At 36.4% G+C, this 22,183-nt stretch overlaps 1 protein-coding gene across 4 annotated transcripts in view; it reads left to right on the plus strand.

The window, feature by feature from the left end:
* The window catches only part of LOC145692692 (uncharacterized), a 180,533-nt gene that overhangs the window by 98,421 nt on the left and 59,929 nt on the right, over window positions 1-22,183 (plus strand). Inside the window, exon 1 of one of the 4 annotated variants that reach the window (XM_081768111.1) lies at window positions 14,119-14,273. The exons of the other annotated variants lie outside the window; for them this stretch is intronic. The gene's annotated coding sequence lies outside the window, so the exon portion shown is untranslated. Of the gene's footprint in view, window positions 1-14,118; window positions 14,274-22,183 lie in introns of those variants that run through there. 4 annotated transcript variants of the gene reach the window in all.

Here is a 22,183-nt window from a genome sequence, read left to right on the forward strand (position 1 = left end):
ATTACAAATTTGGTATGTAGATATCATTCAATAAAATTAAAGTCGAATCCAAGTGTATGTTCGAAGCTATAGGCAGTTGTTAAATTTTGCCAATTTCTATCAATAAGAGGCAAGTTTGGCTTCTTTATAAAACAACAGTAGAAATATATAATCTGGTTTCATTTCGTATGTTTAGGCGTAACATCCTTATGAAATACCAAGGTTATCTCGGATAAGACTTTCGCTTAAAGGGACACCTCGAATCGCTACTTGGTTTACACTTCAAAGATGGGTTGTGGTTCGACCGAGAACTGAACACGAGACCCCTTGATTAAAAGGTGAAAAGCAGATAAACGTAATGCGGATGGTTTGATATGTGGAAACGTCACCATTAAGTTCACACGATTTAAAGCATTTTTCTTTCTTTTTTTTTTGGGGGGGGGGGGGCGCTTAAATTATTATTATTATTATTTTAAACAGCTAGTTTAAAGCAGCCAACCCTGCTGCTAGTACTGGAAGAATAGAAGTCTTTTTCAGAAAAGTCTTAATAGAATAGCTGTATCTCCTGCTTATAATTCTGGTTCCAACATTTTGTTATCGTTTGTTATTTGTAGACTTTACTTGGCTTCTGATAATATATTCAGTGACTGGAATCAAAATAACTTTCTTCCTCAATGTTCATTTTGATTTTGTGGAAACTAATAAAACTCAAATTGTAATAAGACATTTCGTTATTTTCCCCGTTACGAACAGAGCACGCTGTTAATGAAACGGTTAATTCCATAATTCTGATAAATCAACTGAAATTCTTTTATTCAAGAGGATTTTTTTTTATCCTATTAAGCTCATCTTTTATTGATAAGGACGAACAATTAGAAATTCAGTTTTGCATTATCACTATTTGAACGAGAGTTGTTAAAATTTTCCCTAGCCCAAAAATTCCCACTGGGTTTTGAGTAAAACCTATATTAAACCCCAAAAAATATACTTCAAACCTTTGATTGATATAATAACCTTAATATCTTTAGCTGCAATTTACTTTCTTCAGTCGTGTTTCTCAATGTATTAACTTAAAGTATGTATTTATCGAGATGTCATTATCAGAACAGAATATCATTGGAAAAAAAAAAGTTTGAGAATTGTACATAACGGTTTTGTTTGCCTCATTCAAATTCGCTGTAAAAGTATTCAATTATAATCTGTTGTATGAAAATAGAAAAGATCTTGTTTGTGATAGCATCATGGGAAAACTGCTAAACCGTTTGAAATAATTTTTTGTATATAGTTATCACGTACCTCGAACTGGGTATTTTTTATCATGCTGCTTTGATTAAAATGTGTATTCTAAGAGGGGGAGCAAGGGATCAAAATTTATGCGAGGATTTGAGTATCTCATGATAGTGTCAAGTTAGGAAGATGAAACTCAGTATATCAACTCCTCATTGAATGTAAGGGAAGAAGGAGGACATTTACCTGTTATATTTGATCGCGTCACGAGGAAACGGTTGAACAATTTGAAAAGTTATGGTTCTATCAGGTAACTTTGGCTAAAAGGCGTATCCTAAGGGAGAAGGGAGTTCAACATGCATGCCAAAAATATAATATATTTTGGAGTTTTTAGTATTACACTTTCATTGCTATGCGTATCCTAAGAGGGAGCGAAAGCTCAAATATTTTCCGTATAGGCTCATTCCATGTCAAATGAACCAATATCAGATTTTATGGTTGCCCTTACATCATGGATTTTCTTCATATTTTGTCTGTGGGTAGATACCTATGAGAAATGACCACAGGAATATTTGCAGATTTTTATCTCCTAAACGGACCTCAGGAAAAATAAATGAAAATATGGCATTTTCCAAGACTTCTGCCGCGGAAAAATCGACATGTAATGTTAAAAATTCTCGATTTTTCCGCGGCAGAAGTCTCGGAAAATGCCATATTTTCATTTATTTTTCCTGAGGTCCGTTTAGGAGATAAAAATCTGCAAATATTCCTGTGGTCATTTCTCATGGGTATCTATCCAAAGAAAAAATATGAAGAAAATCCATGACATAAGGGCAAATGGCATTGGTTCATTTGACATGGAATGAGCCTATACCTAATTCTCCTCAGTCTGGAATAAAAGCCTTCACAACAAGATTTCCCTTATTTTTGTATTACACACGTCTTAGTACAAATAAATAATAAAATGTCTTTCTTCATATATCAGTTAATAACAAATCGAAAACGTATTACGTAGAATATCTTTACTTTTTTATCATCTCAACATGAACGGCAATCAGATCAGGATTCACGAATTATTCTTGCATGTCTGGTGGAATATGTGACGTATACTATAATTACCGTATGTTACAAAGGCACTTTAACCGTCAAATCTACTATAAGAAAGCAAATTGGGAAGTGAAAGTGAAATTTATATATGCATATATATATATATATATATATATATATATAAAGAGAAAGAGAGAGAGAAGTTTCGAACATTTCATTTCTTCCAAGAAAAAATCGTTTTTTACTTAAGAAAACATTAAGATAGTAAGGCTGCTTTTTATCTCTGGCTCTTAAACCTTAGGCACTATCTCAGCCTGGTGTGTTTTGAGGGATCTTCAGTCATAATGGGTGCCCAGGAATTTTAATCCTGAGTGTAATAGTGGATCTAATTCCTATTCTCTATTATGTAGAATTACCCACATCTTTGTTACTGTACAAAATTGTCTACTTCTTTCTTCTAGAAATTGAGATATAAGCGAATGCCATTCCCTTTCTACGACATTTAAAAAATAATAATAAAAGTTCGATATCATGCACTGAGGCTAAAGGATACAGTGATAATGGTGACATGAGAAAAGTAGGAAGAAACGACAGAACATCGAGAAAACCAATGCATATGGTGTTTATCCACCACAAAACCTGCTTGACAGGAACTGGAATCAAACCAGGAGCCTGATGCGCCAGAGATGAGCACTTTACGCTGAACCACTTTGGCCTCACAAGAGAATTTCATAGTTTTGTGTGGACAGCAGAATATGAAAGGTTAAATGGTATTTTAAGTAGGACTACGGACTTAAATGTACGAACAAAATTTAGTAAAACCCAGTTAAGCCTAATTTTATTTAATAAAACCCACTGGCTATTTTTTTTAACTTTGTTTTTCATACCCCCGATTTAGACGTTCCATTCCTAGGACAGTGACAGCCTATTAACCTCACTCTAAAAAACGATTATAAACCGTTATTGATATAAGCACAAGTTACGGTGAAGCAATGTGTTCAAAAGAATACTGCAAATCAAAGTCTTTTTTTGCTGCTTTTTTCTCTTTCTTTAAGAAGAATGTTTTATATATATTTGAACATTGTAGAGATTAACTCTCCTTGATATTAACAAAAACATTTACTGTTAATTATTCGCAAATGTTTAAAATGTGCGATGAGAACATGGAATGGATTAATTGAGCAGTGACGACGTTCATGATTCCAGATTATTTTCTTTTAGCAGAAAATTAATTTCACTTTCGAAGCGCCATTTCAAGTAAAAGCAATTTTCTTTATGATATCACTATAACAATTTATTTTTATATATCTACCATATGTAATGCAGAAGATACTGTAAATTCAGAATTATTAATATGTTCTCAGCGTAATTCACCTTTCGCTTTCTCATATGACTTTATGACGATGTTTTTCTTATTATCCACAGCAATAAGATCGTTGACATCAGTCTCGTAATTGTTCATAACATTGCATTACCCACAATTATTTTTATTTTACTGTGTGATGTTAAAGTGAACCGTACAATTAAATACTCTTCTGTTGTATAAAGTTTTGACTTATATTCGTATAGATGTAGCCGAAGGTTAATATGCCTTTGTTTTTAGTAAGCGAGTCTTGGACTCATTTCCCGATAGGGGCGCAGAATGTTTGTATATCACTCATTCTGACTTTGAAACAATTTAACTTAAGTATGTGTGACTGTTAAAAGAAGTCAAAGATACAATTTATACAGGGTGTCCCACATAAAACCAGCACGCCTCACATACCGATTAATCATCTGTATTAAATTGCTTGTGGGGTGACAACACTGTCTCAAAAGTGGCTACATTGCATTTTATCAGAGTTGAGTGCAGCAGTGTGTTCGTGCGTCAGTTGTTGTGAGAACGTGTTTCCTGAAGACAGACTTATTAGTAGAAGCCTTTGGCTCCCAAGGTCTCCATGCTGTAACAGTCCTCACTCAATAGACGATCTTAAGCGGAACATTACTAGAGAAATTAACATCACGCCTGCAGAATTGCAGCGTGTTGCTGGTAACGTCATCAAACGAGGTCAGCGATGCCTGGGTGCCCATGACCACCTCTTCCAGCATCTGTTATAAACAGGTAATTGTTTAACGTTACTATTATCTATTCGTTGTTAGTTAGTTCATTGTTACTGTTAAAGTGTTACTTGAATCTCGTGCGTGAGGCGTACCGGTTTTTACGTAGGACACCCTGTATTATTCATATGCAGTACATAAATAAGAAAATAATTTGTTTCTGGAGGATAAAAACAAAAACTGCATCAAATTGACAATGAACGACCTACTTTTTTTACGCCATAAAAATTGTTTTTCTCTAAAGCGGCATGGGAATTCACACTCAAGCATCTGAGTTTGTTAACTCGATATCATCTTTCGAAAGCTGGACATAGGACAATATTATAGTTTGAAAGTTGATTTTGGGCTATGTCTCACTAACTATATTGTATACTGTCAAAGCTTGATGGGATAAACTTCCGTATCCGTTTCATTTTACACTGGTTGACAGTTGCTAGAGATGAAACACATTTTCAGCCATAATGTTTTGTAACATAGTCAGAGTGCAATAAGTGACCAGTATATGAGTGCAGATAGTTATGCAAGCTTTATTGCTAAAATATGGTAGGAATTTGTCATCATGAAAAGGAACACGACGTGAAAAAAAAAAAAAAAAAAAAATGAGCGCGCTATGGAATAATGACAAAAAATTTCAGATGACATGAATAGAGGAGTACGGAGCAAAATATATAATAGAGGATGACATGAATAGAGGAGTTGTTTGCATATAAATTCATCTTAGCGCGAGAGTCAAAAGGACCCCAAAAGAAAAAATAGAGGGGACCAAACTTCAAATTCAGCATTTTCACGTAAAACTGGCTTGACCGGATTGTTTCCGCCATGTGTTCGAAGATCTAAGAGCGAGTAGCAGTGATACGACATAGATGTTTAATATTTTCGTGGAACTGACAAGCTTATTTGCATCTATTGTCATAGTAGAAATGGTAAAAAGAATAAAGAATGTGGCATAACATTTCGTAGGTAAACCAATCTTCTCTCGTATTACATTGATTTCCAGAAATTACCGCTCAACAGAAAAACACATGCTTGTAATTAGGATGTTGAGATTATAACATTAAATCGTAGAATGCAAATGGGAAACTTGGCTATTTAATAAATGTAATGTTTTCATGTTACAGAAATAATTTTTACTGCGTGTTATTCAGTTGGTTGATTCGTAGCCTAATATCTCTTCCAGAAGCTAGGCTATAGTATGACACGTGCACCTACAGGTTAAGATGGAATCAGAACTACACTCACCAGCAATCGAACCTGGATCTCCCACATCAAATTTGCGCACGTTGCCTATATAGCCACAAGAGAGCTGATGATGTGTATATGTATATAAAACTTATAAAATACAAACTGAAATGCATAGTTAAGTCGTATTGCACTATAAATGCATATATTATGACATATAATAGTTATTGGTTCATGTACTTATTTTGTGTCAGCTCTTTTCAGTGGAACCGATAATGGCCAACATATCAGACGAAAACAACTTGATTGATTTTATTGTTTCTGAGCTTAGTTTGGTCTTCAGCCATGTGAGTCTAAGTTTTACTGATATACTGAGTTTGGCTGAATGTGACAAGATGCGACCCCGTTCTTTGCTCGGGAAGAATATGTATATGCAGAGTATTTGAACCCCTTCCCTCTTAGGATACGTATGAGGGATTAATTTCGATATAAAGACAATTAGAAGTGTCACTATTCTTTTCAGCGACCCCGGAAAGTATGGATTAGACACTATGTAGTTTTAGTTTATTTTTATGTTACCTCTTCCTACCACTCCTCACTATTTTTGTGTCACCTCTTCCCACTCCTCACCTCCATACTGATAGGGGCTGAACTTGGACTTAAACGTCATCGAGAGTGTAACTATTCACTTCATGACACCGGCAACTAGATTGGACACTCATATCGATCGTTTTTTTTTTTTACGTCGCCCCATCCCTCAACCATGGGGGATGAATTTAAACTTAAATGACATCGGGAAAGTCAATATATACAAGTGTTTCAAAACAGCATCGATAACGGTTGGAAGGTGATTCCTGACATCCAGATAAGACTTAAAGTATAGACCAACCTGGGTGCACAAATGCTTCCTTTCGGAGTTACAGGCTGCCGAACATGAAAAAATTAACTTTAATGGTCCATTGCTCCAATACTATGGAACCTACCGTAGTCGATCAAGACTTTATTTAGGAACTAGTATGTGCCTTTTCCAAATATCCATGCTTCAGAATCCTGAGGTACTTCCACAACAATTTTTATAGAGGTAGTTGGTGAGTACTTCAAACTATATGCTCGTAGCCAAACTGCCGCTTTAAAAATTGTTGCGTAAGTACTTTTTGATTCTGAAACATGTATTTTTGGGCAGAGCATATATTACTTCCTAAGTGAAGTCTGGACCCGACTATCGTAGGTCCCATAGTTTTGGAGCTATAGTTTTTTAAAGTTCATTTTTTCATGTTTCCGGCAGCCTATAACTCCGAAAGGAAGCATTTGTGAACCCAGGTTGGTCTATACTTTTCGTCTTATTTTGGTGTCAGGAATCAGCTCCCAAACGTTGTCGGTGTTGTTTTGAAACACCCTGTATATGCAAACCAAAATACTGATTTTTCCTCATATACTCAAACGCTGAACATTCTTTCCCGCTCGTCTAGTAGCTAGCGCGCACCCAGTGCACCTGGCCACGGATTCGATTTCCGGTGGGAACCCATTACAATGATTCGAATTCCAATTTAATTGTAAGTCCATGCCTCCTATAGCCTGGGTACTGAAAACGAACGTTAAACTTCAATAATCAAACAAATACTGAACACTAGAGAAGCAGGAAATTGAACCATTAAAATAGAAAAAAAAAATTAAGACGTCTTGATTAGTGTACAAAAGAATGTAAATCATGACAATGATGTTATCCTCATATGAAGGGTAAGGGGAAAAAACAAGGAATGTCACAAAACTGCATTTTCGAGAAAACAGCGTTTTAATATTGAAAACCGCGTACAAAGAATAGGGTTATGAAATCTTTTGCCACTTTTTACATGAACATTTCTACATCTACCCATGCATGGCATAGACAGTCAAAGAGTGCCAAGAGTCACCAACAGATAGGAGAAAGCACCCGAAAAAGCACATACATGGACATTCCTTGTTTTTTCCCCGTACCCTTCATATATGAATCACTTTGTAATATTTTTGTTCGAAAGAAACGTAAGATAATCCGCAAACACAATAAAACCCCGAAAAACCCACATTTGCCAATAAAAACCCGAAAAACGCAAATTGGCCCAGGTGTTTTCTAAACGGATTTTTTCCAAACCTGCTCATCGCTAATTGGTGATAATGAGATTATATATAAAGCCTATGGAAGTAAAACGTACTTTTAGGTATATCGGCTGCATTAACGGAAGTGGAGCTGTCGATTGTAAACTCGTCAGTTGATTTTGTTAGAAGTGCTCATTGACTCAAGATTTTTCATTGAACTCAAGCGTATTTTGATTTAACACGACACAATCAGGTAAGCTTTAGTAAACTAAATAAGAAAACATTATCTACAAAGTATGAGGCATACACGGCGCAAAATTTCAAAGTCAGACGCACTCGCCAATCCAAAAATGATGGTCGCCAGTATCTCTCACGTACAAATTATGAGTAAGCTACCCTGTCCCATGGCATTTAGTTTGACAAAGAAAGAAATTACATCTCTCTAGTTTACACGCCAGGAAGCAAACCATTTATGTTGGGGGTGGAAAGGGAGGGGCGAATTACAACGTTGTGAAGATTTCACTTTCTGGGCAGAAACCATTTCTACTGAACACTGGTCGCCAGTTCTAAATATCCAGTCGGCAGTGGCGACCGGAAATTTTACCTCTGATATAATAAAGAAAAAACTCAAAATTTCAAATTTGTTTCTTGATATATCCAAATTCCTTTTGAATTATGATACCAAATATGGTAACGAAGGAATCCGATCTGGTTCCTTTTAATAAATTTGGCCATGCGAGTGTTTCATGTTCGCAAATTCAAAAATGGTTATTATTATTATTATTATTATTATTATTTTACATATTTTCCTTAAGTTACGAGCTAGTTAAATCAATACTAAGATAGGAATGCCTGTGTATATACTGTTTGTAGCACCTAACAAATAAATCCGAGTTTCCATCGACCTGGAAATCCTGAAAAACCTGGAAAAATCAGGTAGTTCAGCTTACTCGTAAAAGTCCTGAAAAAGTCAAGAAATTTCATGAAAAGACAGAAAAGTCAGGAAATTTTGTGCAGATTTTCAGTTTTTAACGCCCAGTATTCCATCTACATCAGTATATCGAATTCTGACAAGTGATTTAAGAAGAAAAAAAAAGGTTCTGTACGCTGGGTCCCCCCACTTTTTGACTGCTGAACAGAAGCAGACGTCTGGACAAGGCAACGATACCGGAACAAAGATTCAACGTTGAAGGTGAGGACTTTTGCGTCGCATTAGTGCTATTGATGAAACCTGGTTTAATACTTTGAGTCGAAGCTGAAATACAATCCAACGGGTAGAGAGCTCCATCTTCTCCAAAACCAAGAAAGTGTCGACGATCTCAATCAAAGGTTAAGCAAATGATGATGTTTTGCTTATGATCTCCAATTTATTATAACTAACAGAGCTCCATGTGGAAGAAGTGTCATAGTAGCATATTATTGTGAATTCCTGCTGAAACTGTCCAGAAAAAAAAAAAAAAAAAACGACGGCACTTGCTCAGGGCAGGTCCACTGATGCTTCACGACAACGCTCGCCCGCATACCGCTAATGCTGTGCGTCAAAAGCTTCGCAAATACGGTCGGGAAATGTTACTTCATAATCTCTACAGTCCAAACATGAGTCCACCAGATTACAACCTGTTCCTAAAGTTGAAAGAGCGTATGCGTAGACGTTGGTTTCTTTGTCTGGACGAGCTTTCTGCAGCCGTTACTGGAACCAATCGGCAACTTCACAAAGATGGCGTCTTTGATGGAATACAGAAGCTACCCGGACATTAGGATTCCGTCATTGCCAAGCAGGGAGATTATATTGACAACATGTAAAGGATTAGGATTTATATTTCGGGACTTTCGGCATCCATTGCCATGTTAGCCCATCACGATTGAAAGATGACGTCTCTCGGCGAGCACACTATCCGGAAAAAGGGAAGGAAACAAGTAGCCTGGGACCTATAAGTTAGGTACCACCCCTACATTTGCCTGGTGTGAATGAGGAAAACCCCATTCAAGATGGCTGGCCTGAAAAAGCTTTTTACGCTTTTTCGACGAAGGACCCCCACCTGGAATCGAACCCGGCATGTAAAGAGATCGTTCCCAAACGATAAACATTTAAGTCACAAAGACATTAGTGTACGTTATTTTTGAAGTGACCTTCGTACATGTATATGCATCTGCCTAAAATATTGCATTTTTATTTACATAATGACTCAAAACCATGGAAGAACTTTTCGTAGTTACGGGTGGGGCATGGAGAAGCTTTGCCCGCGCCCCCAATTTATATATTATCAATTTTTAAACAATTTCCCGTGGGTAAACTTCCGAACTGCCCTCTCGACTGAGGGGTACTCCAGACCCCCCGGAAAGTAGTTATGCAATTATTTGAAAGATGCAAAAATATGATTTAGTGAAAGTACCGTATATAAGCTCCATCAATTTAATCTTCACACACCACATATTAAACGAACAGTTGAGCAAACTAACATATTATTTTGATCGCGTAAACTATATTTTTTCTCATAAATACAGGATTCATGTATTTCTTTACCATTGTACGCAAAAGAAGTCCCGGAGAACCCAGAATAGTACTTTCCGATTTCAGTTTAAACGAGTCGCCTCAATATACTGCCTCTTGGATGGATTGCGCAACCAGCATATCCGACACGAGTTCTTGCGTAGGAGCAAGGGTGAACTTCTTTGTAGACATCTTGTTTTAAAAACAAAAGGTAGGAAAAATATAACAAAAATGTTGGTGTTGCCAACTCGAAAATTATTTCTACATGTAATAAAATCTTTGATCTGCATAGCAGTTTGTCAATTACTGTGTATAGGAATGGATTTATTAAAAATATATTAACATCCATTTTCTAGCGACGGTATGTCTTGATAACTGAAAAACCAGAGATGGTACGTCTTCATCACTGTGAAACCAGAGGTGGCATGGTATACCACCGCATACCGTCTCACTCCGACCACTGTTGTAAGCACTAGCCAGCTAAAAGGATCTACTAGCCAGACCAAATGCTACACATCCTGTTTCATCTTGATCGGACTTCACTCACCAAATGTAAAAAAGCACTCGCCACTAGCTAGCAGGCGAGGATATTTTTCAAGCCCTGTGCATAGTAGATGAATCACCTGGTCGGGAAAAATATAGTTGCTACATATAGACTTGGAAATTCGTAAATCATAATCTTGAAAACTTAGAAAGTTCAGGGAATTCTGCTCGCTTAGTAAGTGGAAACCCTGTAAGTAAATAAATAAATACTGTAGAATAGAATAGTGGAATATAATGGAAATGTTATTTTGTTCTGACAGTTATATTTAACTCTTATTCCGGATAACTTTGTTATGGACAAACACCGTGTGCATGGGTTTTCTCGGGGTTCTCCCGTTTCCTCCCACTTTCTTCATTCCACCATTTCATTCATCTCTCATCATCACCGTCTCCTTTAGCCTAGCCGGTGTAACCGTGGGACGCTAAACTAAAAAATTTCATTTCATTTTTTATTCCGGATAAATATGAATATTTCGGCATCGGAAAAGCTTTGTTCTTCAGCGCTTCATTTTCAATACAGTAGAGATGCAATGAAAGATTCCTGAGTTTTATATATTATCTTGTCTTCTTCAATTTATAATCACCTCACGGTAATAGTCGTCGTACAAAAAGAACAATAGTAATTCTTGATACACATTTCAATGAACGATGAACTCGAGTGTTAGAATTCCATAGCTTCCTTACAATTGTGTTGCGAGTACAACTGCCGCTTTATTGTTGCTCATCGCATTCAGGAAGGTTTGTTTGGTGTGAATAAAAGAAAGTGAAATAAGTAGGCCGTAGCTGCGTTGTTACATAAAAGTCTCCCATTGTGTTTCTCGTCCTTTCGCTGTGCATGGTAGAACAAGGAATCTTGTGACATAATAATCCCAAGGCAAATGTAATACTCACGAAGACGAAACTCACAAAGATAACAGAGTTGACCCGAGAATAATTTTCATTCAGAATATGAGGGTTGCCCACCGGACGAGGGATCACTTTCACTACATTTTTTTGGAGATGATACAGCCTCAATTGTCTCGTTAGTAACCCAACAAAATATATGGCCCTCTCCGCTGGTCTAGTGGCTAGCGCGCGGCCTTGCGTGCATGAGTCCCGAGTTCGATTCCCGGTGTGAGGACCTTGAAATTTGAACGTATTATAGTTCCAAACCACCTTAAACTGTAGCTCCAAGTCTCATAGCCTCGGTGCTAAAACGATGCTAAATTCCATTCCAACCAAGCAGTGGTACAAAATATGTGATGCTGCTGCGATCATGGTGGTTCCAAAAGACTTGTAACTTACATAATAGATTGACATTACGTCTATCAATAATTTGTTAAAAATACGCAAAAGTTTATGTCGTTACATCGTAAACGAAGAGCGTTTTCATATATATATATATATATATATATATATATATATATATATATATATATATAAGTCATGATCGTCGCAAGAAGACTAATTGAAAATATTAGGCCTGTATTGGTTGTCAGTTATAGGAAATTCCATTCCGTGGAAACAGGATGTAGAGCGATGATTTTCAAATACCGGATGTTATGGTGTAGTTATTACTGAAACATTTGTATTTGTGAAGTACCAACAAAATTATAAGACATTTTCGGCAAACTCACCCTCAAAAGTTAATTATCCCTTATGGATATTTCAGTAATAAGTATGGAATCTTGCAACACAACATTGTAGGATATCAATGAAATATTTATAAAATCACCTGAGTCTTTTTGAAGAAAAATATCCGATTAAAGAAAGAAAAATTCATCCCCAAGAGTAAACTACCTCTCCTGGATTGTTTCATGAGAAATGACTTATCTCGTATTGTGGAGACATTTACTTGTGAAGTAGGAACAAAATCGCCCTACTCGTTTCTAAGAAAATCACTTAAAAAAAAAAAAAAAAAAAAAAAAAAGAGTACACTACCGAGTGTGATTTTTTTTTTGAAGGACAAACGAGTTATGCCATATTGTTAGATTAGTAATGAGATACTAATAAAATCACCTGAGTTGTTTTTTTTTAAAAAAAAGCTCAAATAGAACACCTCCAGAAGTAAACCTTTTTCATCCCCTTCCAAATTTTTCCCAGAAAAATTACTTATATCCCAGATTGTTAATGAAATATTAATATATGTAATATAAACAAAATCCTTAAAGCTGTTTTTGAGAAAACAGCAATTTTTTATTTTTGCCCGTCAGTAGACGACCTTTATTTTTGGGGCAGGAAGAAAATTTGAACACCTAGAGAAATATTTAAAAATCGTAAGTTTAAAATTTGTTGGGGATACGTTAAATGGTATGGCCTCTAGGTGAGTGAGTATGTTTACATAGGGACTACCGGACGGACATACAGGTACATATATTCAAGAATCACTTTTTTCAGGATGTAGGGGTCCTGAAACGTGTACAGGGTGTCTATCGGTCACGAAAGTCATGAAAAAGTCACGAAATCAGAAAACGGTCAAGAAATTTAGCTTTTGAGTTTTTTTTTTTTTAATTTATCTGTACAAATATAAGTATAGACTGGAAAATCTTGTTCTATGAAACATCAAAATTCACCAGCAAAAATGTCTGTGGTTTTCTTTAGACGGTATCAAAGCGCAAGCAAAGCACGCTTCTATCACATGCATGAAAATTCGGCCAAATTCGCTCTTGAAAATGTTACTAAATTTTGGGAAAGAAAAGGTCACGAAATTTCATTTTGGAATTTTAGTAGACACCCTGGTGTAAATCCGTTATCTCGAATTGAATTTTTTTTATGATGATCATAGTTTCTTTCCTCCTATCTTCGCTCAAAAGTAAAAGCGTATGATTTTGTTATCTTTTTAACTCCATATGTAACAGAAAGAGTATAGCTGGCCATCATGACATACCTAAATCAAAACTAACTGTGGAAATATTTTCTTTAACTTTGAATTAATAAAGCTGTTGGTTCGGGACAGACTTGTGGAAAAATGCTGATTTCGTAGCGTTAGTTTCGCAAGAAAAATAATTCCCAAATATGGTTCTTATTTTGTCCTGTTCTTCAGTATATTATAAATTGACCATCACTGCTGTAGAGGAATACGGTCGTGATCCCTTGGTTGTGGCGAAGAGTCGTTCCTGTTTGTACAGAGGATCACACTTTCTCTTTCAAAGAAAATTATATATTGAAGTTGCTATACTCATTTCAGAGTTATTTCGGTGGCTTCGAAACAGGAAATAGAAACATTGCTTGTTGAGTGCTTCCTCAAGGTCTTTCCACTAATGGGCGTTTCTACCTTTGTCTGTTCCAGTTGATGACAATAGTAGTTATGACTTTTTTTTTTAATCCATGACATGGCACACTTCAAGAGTGAAAGGGATTTTATATATGATTTAATAGATTATGAGAAGACGGTACGAAATAATACGGACAGGAAACTGAAGGCCGTAAAATCTGATTTAGGTGTTGGGAAAAGTTAATCAAGCATATGCGGAACTGAATTACTTACGTGTTTGTTTTATTTATTTAGATATATTTAAACAGTTGGAATCCTAAACATTGCTTATGATATTAATTAGGAAGCATATTTTCTTACACAAAAGTGAGTGAAAGGTGAAAACATACGTGTATTCCTTTGTGTTATTTAGTCTGTGTTGCAATAGGAAGTTTGCTGCTGAGGGTGAGTTGCTTTCATTGTAATATTTCTTTTATTTATTTTAAACAGCGCTCTTTGTATCGGTTCTCAAGGTTGTGTATGTTAAATATCATACAGATTTTCTTGCTGTGAAACGTGCATAAGAGTAAAGCATATTTTGCTCTCTTTTTGGCATCCCCATAATTAATTTTGTGTGTATATAAGCGTGTTCGGAAACAGCATCATAAAAACTTTGTAAGGTTATTAATGGTGGTGTATGAAGTATATCAAGAATATTTTTTGTGTTTTCCATAAATCCGTGACACTTGTTCTGTCTTTCACCATAATACTGTAACTAATTGTTACCTTTTAAAATTTTAAGTGACTGAACCTACACTCTCTACACAGCGCATCATTCACATATGAGCATGAATCTTCTATCATTCTTCGCAACATCTGTACATGTCCCTGTACAGACACGAGTGAAGGACTTCTTCATAAAAATGGGCAAGGGGTATCATAAAGGGGAGATTTTTTCGATTATTTTTTTCAATATCTCGCACCGTTTGCAAGATTTGAGCCTACTTCCGGTTGGAGTTTCTAATTCATGTGTGATCAGTCCATAGGCGTGCCCACCAAAAATTTTCTGGGGGGGCACTACCCTTCACTCAACATTGTAGGCCAAATTTAAAGAAAGGCTGAAGGCATTGCACCCTCATTTTCGAAATGTCGCATAACATGAATTAAAGTGCTACAATGGTAATAACAGGCTCTATTCCAGCGACACGAAAAATCCTATTTGTGGTACTGTTGACAATATTTATTAAAATTAATAGGGTTTCCAGGGCGATGATATTGATTTGTAGGATTCATGACAGTACAATGAACTTATGATCACTGACTAAACATATTATTCAAGTTCATGTTTTCATTTATGATTTGTATTGTTTCCTATTTTGACACTGAAATTGGGTCTTTGTGTCCTGTTAAGAAGCTTCAACCTGCTGATACTATATCTAACCATATGAGCCCAAGAAACGTAGATCCTTCTTGAAAAAGCCGCAAAAGCCCAGCTGCTGATCGTAAAGATGTGTTGACAATTCTGTCAGTCTTCATCTTTTCCAACGTAGAGAGAATTTCTTCATAATATTAAACAACTCCCATTATTAAACTGAGTCTACAAACTCACCTAGTGGGACACAAGGGTTGAATGTTTACAATGTTTGAGACGAGACCACCAGCATTAGCCTCGATCAGAGCAGAAAATCTTGACCTCACTGAAAGTGATGCGAAAACAGTAATCCCAGTTCATGCACTCAATGCAAAGAGTTTCTCACTACTTCTGACGCACTACAGGCACCCTTAATCATAAGATTAGTACTGAGAGCTCCACAATGTACGTACAAGGCAAGAAGTTGCTGTTTACATATAATAGATGGAACTCTAATTCCAGAGCCATCATAAACTTGTCCACAGAGTTGAGCAATGGAAAGCTGGAGTCTCATCATCTCATCCAGAATAACTGAAGCTATAAACTCACCAGTAGTTTTTTTTTATATACTTTAGAACACAAGAAAACTTTCATGACTTTCATGATCTTCATCAACTCACCTGGCACAAATATTTAATTGTTCTTGACCATTCACATCACGGGAACCATCAGACACGATAAAGAACAGGGTTTTGAGATTTGATTTTGTTACATATATGAAAAGCAATTTCTTGGCCCATAGTTTCGAGATTTCGTTCTGGATTTTGACATCCATGAAATTACATCTCTTCATGTTTCCCTTTATCCACCTCTTCAATTGGGGAAAATCTTTAGAGCGAAGGCTCATCAACTGAAAGAAATTCCTGAACCGGGAGTCATGTCCTCTAAATGCCAGTCCTTGTCTTGTAAGATAACGTATACTTGAGATTACATTTTTTCCAGAAATTTCCTGGCTTTCAGTTGTTCATCTAAAATTTGTCTGTTTAGTTGGTTTTCTATTGGATTTTTTCTTTGCGTGTAGCGTAGTATAGCCAGTTTATGGCATTCTAAAGTTTCGTGTATACGGAATTTCTCTTTAGCCTTCGAGTTGCAAAATCCTACAGTAGAGAAGGCGTCTTCCATGGTTTTAGTAAGAACTTTTTTAAAATTGTTTTTCAAGATGTCCATACAGTAAAAACAGAAAATGACGTTAAGCTTAAGTGGGTCTCAACGTGAACATCGATCCTGCGGAACAGGAGGCCTGGCTCCCGTCAAAGTTTGTTTCGGTCTTTTCTACTTGAATATATGACACCTAGTCTGTGGTTAGCTGGAAACTTTACTCTCAGACCAGTAGCGTCAATTTCAGGTTTTGCCAAAGAGACGCCAGATTGTCTACGGATGTATTAGTTTTACGTTTTTTATTAGTTCATTAGTATACAATTTGTTAAAAAGCATGTCTGTCTCAAAATCAGGGGGAAAATTGCTCCCTACCCTTCCCAAATAACACTCCTGGCCCAGACCCCTCATTCACTCGACGTACAGCCTCGCACTTCATATTTAGCCTTTGCTTCCGTCCTTCGCACGGAAAAAATGCGTTTATGAGTTATTCTTTGCAAAAAATGAAACCCCTTTCCTCCTTGGAATACACATTTCAATCAAAGTTTAATGATAAAAATGTCGGCCCAAATATGTGTTCAAAATTCATTTCAAATTGTTCACCTATTTACCCCTGATTATGAGCTGACTACTTTGAAGTCACTTTTATAGAATCTCAACGATATAAAACTTGCAATTCTAAGCTGAGTAGCTGGGGAGTGGGAGGGGGAAGCCAAAAATGATCGAAAACGACCCATATTAGCATGGAATTGTAGTTTTCGGGATCCATGAGATAATTGGTGGCAGTTCCCATACCATTTAAGTCCAAGTTCCGCCCCTTAGAGAAGGTAAGTCCCCCATTACCTAGGGAGAGTGAGGGGTAACAAAAATAATCGAAAATGGCCGATATTGGGGTCAAATCCGTAATTTCTGGGGTCACTGAATGAACAGTGACACTTCTTATGCCGTTTAAATCCATTAGTTCTGAAAGAGGAGGAATGGTGGCATAGAAATAATTGAAAACGACCGATATTAGTGTCGAATTCATAGTTTTCGGAGTCCCTAAATTGATTAGTGACGTTCTTGTACCCTTTAAGTCCAGGATCAGCTCCCAGTTGGGGTAAAAACCCCTAACACTCCTAGGGGATGGTGAGACAGGAGACGATGATGCTGAGAAATGAATAAAATGGTGGAATGAAGAAAGTTTGAGGGAACGGGAGAACCCCGAGAAAACGCACGCACACGGTGTTTGTCCACCACAAAGTTCACTTGGCACGAGCTGAGATCGAACTTAGGACCCCATGCACCAGAGGTGAACGCTTTATCATTGAGCCACTGCGGCCCACGTAGATAAAGAATGATACTCCAGATTCCATTTACCAATCGAATTCATTAATAATATGGGAGATGAGGGCAAAAAAGAATTGTTTCGACTCTGCTGTGAAATGTATGAAAGTAGTCTGAAGACGATCATCATGATACCGATGGCTAAGAAGTCGAACCCGGAGAGATGTGAGGATTATAGAACTATCAGTCTCGTATCGCATGCAGCAAAAATTTTGCTTTGAATGCTGAACATAAGCTTGTATGGAAGAACAAATGAAAAAGTTGAAGAGGAACAGTTCGGATTCAGGAGAAGTAAGGGTACAAGAGATGCAATTGCATTATTAAAGGTGATCGGTGAAAGGTTTATAGGAAAAGGGAAAGAGGTGTATCAGGCGCGCATCCAGAAATTTTTGTTGAGTGGCCCAATACTACAAGTCACTAGGTCTATGTAGTATTGAACGGGTATTATTCTGCATCCGAAAAGACGATAAGAGGCCTAATTGTAAAGTACTTCCACCGATATTTTCATTTTAAAAATGATAGAACTAGATTGATTTTATAAGAAAAAAAATACAGATGAGGTGTAAGACCAAATTTTATTTATAATTTTTTTATTTAGGTGCTCTATCAAATTATTTCCCTGTTAAACAAGTATGCTTATATTAAGAAAGTGTTCAAATGTATATTGAGTTAGGATGTTTTGGGGAGGTCCGGTCCCGGTGGACCCCGTGGGTGCTCCTCTGATGTGAGTATTTGTTGATTTAGAAAAGGCTTTTGACTGTGTGAGTTGGAATTGTTGTTGGGAGTTATTAAAAAAGGTTGATTGGAATGGAAAGAGCGAAGACTCATACGAAACACATATGAACCAACAAGTAAATATTAGAATTGGGGAGGAAATGACAGAGGAGAGTGCAGTTAGAAGGAGAGTTCGACAGGAATGTTGTTTCTCGCTAACATTATTTGTTATCTATCTAGAAGAGATAGTGAAAAAGAGCCTACATAAGCAAGATTGATGTTTACAGTTTGCAGATGATGTGGCACTTGTGGCAGAATCTGAAAAGAAAATCAATAAGATATTAGAGAACTTGATGAAGGGTTGTGAAGAATGTGGGATGAAAATAAATATTAAAAAAAAAAAAAAGCCATGGTGTTTGGAATTAAGCGCTCGGTGTCTCATATGGGAATAGGAAGAGAGAAAATAGAACAGATGGCTAGTTTTCGATACTTGGGTAGTATTATTAGTGATGATATGAAGTGCGGAACGTGAAATGAAAGCAAGGATATGAATAGCAAAAGAAGCCTTTAGGAGGAAGAAAATTCTATTTTGTGGGACCTTGAATAAAGAGTTAAGAAAAAGACTCATAAAACGCTTCGTGTGGAATATTGTACTGTATAAGTCAGAAACATGGACATTACGCAAAAATGATGAAAAACAACTGGAAGCTTTCGAAATGTGGGTGTGGAGAAGAATGGAAAGAATTAGTTTGTCGAGCGAAAGACGAATGAGAGGGTGTTAGAAATGGTAGGGGAGAAAAGAACTGTTTTCAGTGTTATTGAGAAGAGGAAGAGAAACTAATTGGAACATTAGCTAGACGGAACTGTATCATGAGGAACGTGCTAGATTGAATGATTTCAGGAAAGAGATGGAGAGGGCGAAGGAGGCTGTAGTTGATGGACGATATCAAAGCAGAAAAACTTACATGAAGACGAATAGGTTGACGAAAGTCCGTGGAAACATAAAGAAGATATTGTTGTGTTTAAGCTTGGCTTCATAGTTTTTTTTTTTTTTTTTTTTTTTAATTCTAGCACTACATGTATGCGGTTTGGTTAGAGACAGTTTTCAAATGTGCTTTTGAAAAAATACACGAACTACCAAGGAAACAAATAAAGAACTAACGCATATTGTTTACAAAAACCAAAGAGACCACGTTCCTACATAGCTAGCTTCTTTCCTTCCTTAACAGTTTTCATCATATATAACACTCCCGCTCAAAAACATCCCTTCTGATTCCTACGTATTACAAAACTATTATTTGTTTTTGGGTACGATTCTTTCCGAGAGATACAATTGTCCATTTACACATGTTTGGATGTTCTTGGACCTCGGTAGAGGAGAAAACAAAGGAAACTGGTGAAATGTGAAGAAAAAGATTGCGTTTCCGATATCGAATAACAAAGACTCTAATTTAAAATCAGTTGCTAAACAACCTTACGAATTTTTATCCTTTTTGTTCTTACTATAATACGCTATTTCGTAACGTGTATATCTGACTGCATACAGACTTTATATAAGGTAATTTATTTCATCACTTCGGGATTTCTCAACCTGCGGATCGAGACCCGTACGGGGTTGTGAAGAAAAAGATAAACATAATTTGAATCTGGAATTGGGGAAAATTATTTTTAAAGATTATTCTGATTTTTATTTTGGAAGGCATTTTATTTCAACCTTACTTATTGTGAAATACAACAAAGAATGTTAAACGAAGTTGTATACAAACAAACAATCGGAATAAAAAGGGAAGAAACTTCGTAAAAACCTTCATATTGAATACAAATACAACTATAAGGGACGTCGGGAGCTCATGTGATTCGGATTCCACGTTAATCAGTAGTTCCCGTCTCATATAGCCTCGTTGCTGAAAAGAACGTTAAACTCAAAATCAACTCAACAACTATAAGGGATAGGCAACCATAATCAAAAAGGTTATTACAAACCGAATATTACATATGAGGGGTCGATGCCAATACAATATGATAAAAGAGGGTCGTGATATGAAATAAGTTGAGGAAGTCTGCTATACTGTAATAAGAATTATGAGTTCCATTTCATATATCTAATTAAAATACATTGGGAATTAAGCGCGAGACTCGACTTACGTTAAAAGTTTTTCTGATTGTTTTATGTAGAAATTTTTACAATCGTGTATCGTTATAACTAATTGACATAAAAAGATGCGGTTTGCACGTATCTATTCATAATTATTTTTCTAATTACCAGAGTGAGCAATTAATATGCTAATACCCTGCTTCTTGGGTAGCGCATCTGTTACTGACAACATACGCACTACTATGAGAAGTCAGAATGCAGTACTGCCTGCCGCAATTTGATAATAACACTTAAATCCAATTGGACTTCGCTGAAAGTCTGCTTAAGGCCATGTAACTTATCATTTGGAAACGGCCGTGTATCTCCTCCTAAAAGTACCGATGTTATGGAAGTGTAAAGTCTTAATCTTTATCGATCGTGAGCTACGTTAGCCTATCGCGACTGGCAAGTGTAGTGTACTTTTATATTTTCATTCATGTTAACAGGTTTAACATACTAAAACGGTAGGACTCCGTAAAGAATTAATCAGGGACCTTTGTTCATCAGTTTACCGGTGGATTGTGATGGTGATAAGACTTGATTGTATATCTTTGTTGACGATCCTGAATTGTTGCTATCATTTTCAACTAAAATCTTATTCCTTATATAATTTATAGATTATATTACTTGAAATGAAAGTATTTTGCGAAAATATTCATACTCAGAAAAGTGGCAACAATCTGAATATTGTACTAGTGTAATCAGTTTTTTTTAAAAACAAATGTGCAGTTTGTCTTTCCTCTATACAATCATTACTTCACACCGATTCATACTTACCAACCCATCTCATGAATTGATCTGTTTTTACTGAATCCCTATCATGCTGATATCAGTGCTCCGTAGTCATGGGTGGCGCCAGAGTTCACATTACTTAGCAGCTCCTTCGTTTTCCCGTAGTTCTTCCTCGTTCTTAATAGACACTGCCATTATATAAGAACTTGTATATTGATTGGGGAAGGGGATTGCGTGCTAAAGTAAAATTTATTTATAAGTCGGCAGTAGATTGCCACCGGCCGATTAATCTAAATAAAGTAGCAAAACCAAAATGTCCTGGGAGACAACAACAGAACTTCTAGTAGTCATTCTGGTGGTTAACTCTATTTAGCACTGAGCATTATTGCCGTCCCTGGAGGTGTTGACTGGCACAGTCTGTCTCGATTTTAACTAATTATTATTAAATTATTCGTTATTTTTAAATTCTAAAATTTCGCGACACACCTTAGGGAACTGGGTGACACACCAGTGTGTCGTGACACATCGGCTGAGAACCACTGGTCTCGAGAACTGAAATTTGCTTGGTAGGAACTTCTTGAGATATTGTCCAAGATAATGCGGAAGTCTTGATTAATGTTAACAAAAATTTGTATATGTATGTATTTAGGGCTATGTAATTAAAAAGAAGCCTATGTTTTAGATCAGACTTTCGGGTCGAAATTTATACAACATATAGTGGTTATATACAGTACATGGATGTGCATATAGTAGGCAATATTCAATTAAATGTTGATCCCCCCTCCCCCAGGTAGGCTAGTTGGAGTTTCAACCAGCTGAAGATGTAATTGCACGAACTTAATTTCATTATCCTACCTAACTGTTCGGTTATCTGAACAAAGTGTTTGATCGGATAGTATGTAAATAAATAAGAATGAAATTCCGACATCAATTTCGTTTTTAGCAGTGTAGTTTGTTTCCAGT

Source organism: Thermobia domestica, chromosome 1, assembly GCF_964235325.1.
Source record: "Thermobia domestica chromosome 1, izTheDome1.hap1.1, whole genome shotgun sequence".
Classification (NCBI taxonomy): Eukaryota; Metazoa; Arthropoda; class Insecta; order Zygentoma; family Lepismatidae; genus Thermobia; species Thermobia domestica.